Raw genomic sequence first — 2,093 nt, forward strand, 5'->3', positions numbered from 1 at the left:
TGTCACCTTAACTGTTTTCTTCCTTGAAATTAATTTTTTAAGAAGTGCCACAGTGGTAATTATTGAAGAGAGGGTGGTTTAAGAGGTTCCTGTCCTGGGGGACTAACAATCTAGTCTTCAACACAAGAGAGGCCATGGAGGAAGGAGGAGAAGGGAAGGGACTTCATTTATTACAACAATACAGTAGTGCCTGTATAGTTAAGGTGAGGAGTCAAAACGGCATTCCACCCTTATAAGCCCAGAATATTATTTTGTTTATTAAATCTACAGTCTCCTTTAGAGCCTCCTGAAATTCTGCACACATCAACTAGGTGATAAGTGCCATGACTCCCCCGTCTTTGGTGCAAATCCCTTGAAAAACGCCTGAGATACAGCAGTGTCAAATTTTAACTCCTATAAAGAGGGGTTTGTGTTGGTGATGTTTTTTCACAACAATGTAGCTTTAACCATGTTAATGCCTAATTTTATCCAAAAATTCAAGTACATACTAGATCAGTGCCTTTTGCTTGTTTGAGAAACCTATGAGGCTATTCCCACGATCAGCCAAAATTGGGCTGGGGAACCTAGCCCTATTTCAGCTGATCATGGGAGCCACCAGGCTCGCAGGCGAGCGTGGTTGCCTCCTGGCGGTTAACCCGCCAAACAACCCCTCTCCTTAAAACGGGTTTGCGGAGCGAGCACTCCGCAAACCCGGTTTTTAAAATCATGAGTAGACCCCCGGAGGGAAGCTGAAAAGCTGCCTCCCGGCTCCGGGGGTCTCTCCAGTATGCCCTTGCACGCTTGCCCAGGGCATACTGGAGCTACCAGGGGCCATGTGCCCCCCGAGCCTCCCAGGCCCTGCTGGGTCTGTCACGGAGCCGGCAGTCGTGTGGGCGGCCGATGTGGTCGCCCAGGGCTCCTGCCCTGCTCGTCTGCGGGGAGAGCGGGTTTAGCCTGCTCTCCCCGCTTACCTTCACAAACTGGGTCTCACTGATCATGAGACCTGGCTCAATGAGTGATTAGCCTCTGAAGGCCTTCTGGAGGAAGGAATAGCCTACATACTGAGGCTATTCCCACGATCAATGGAAATCAGGCTAAGGGAGCTTAGTCCACTTTCCATGGATCGTGGGGACCAACAGGCTCACGGGCGAGCCCGGTGCTCCCAAGATGGCTAGCCTGCCTAAACCACTCTCCCTTTAAATGAGGTTAATGGTATGAGTGCTCCGTTAACCGCATTTTGTTGCTCGTGTGTTGCCACAATGTGCGATGACCAGAGGCGTATCTAGGGAAAATAGCGCCTAGGGCAAGTACTGAAATTGCACCCCCTGTCCAAACATCTGACACCCATCTTTCAGATAGCTTTAACATAATAGCTGAAAAATACAAGTCAAGCTCGTTAATTTTTTAATATTTCAAGAACCATTTAGCAGCGGACGTAGCCAGACCAAAAAATGCTGGAAAACTACAAATTTCAGTATGCTGGGGCTCATGAAATACCTAAATACTATGTGGAGGTGTACTTGGAAAACTAAATAGAAGTGCCTGTCTAATTCTCTGCTATGCATCTACTAGCATCACGATTACATAAGTTTTAAAAATAAATGTAGAATTTGACTTTTCCCAGATACTCTGAAAATAATTAAAGGATATGCAGAGTAAACTGTGTCACTACTTGGAATATATTCTAGTCTTTCAGAAAGACAGTTAAAATGAGAGAAAGAGAGCAAGAAACTCCCAGTGGGCCTCAATACTAAGGATTTCACACTGATTCAAAGACAAACTCACCATTAATAGCCATATTATTAAGACATCACATTTAACTCAGTTATCATAAGAAGCAAAGTAAGAGCAAATGAATACAATCCTAGCTCATAAGCTTCAGCTCAGTATTCACAAGCCCTGATTCTCTGTACATAGTGCCAAACTGAATATGTGTACAGTGACATATATCAATATTAAAATTTTTTTTAACCTGTAGCCCCTTTGGGGGGCTTCCTAAAGGCTGTGGAGGGTCTGCAAAGGTTCCCCCTCCCCCCACTGGCCTCTAGGGCCTTGCAGGGACCATTTGAGCATGTGCAGTGGCCACTTTTCAATTTTTTTTAAATGGCCGCTGA

The sequence above is a fragment of the Hemicordylus capensis genome, chromosome 2, assembly GCF_027244095.1.
Source record: "Hemicordylus capensis ecotype Gifberg chromosome 2, rHemCap1.1.pri, whole genome shotgun sequence".
Lineage (NCBI taxonomy): Eukaryota > Metazoa > Chordata > Lepidosauria > Squamata > Cordylidae > Hemicordylus > Hemicordylus capensis.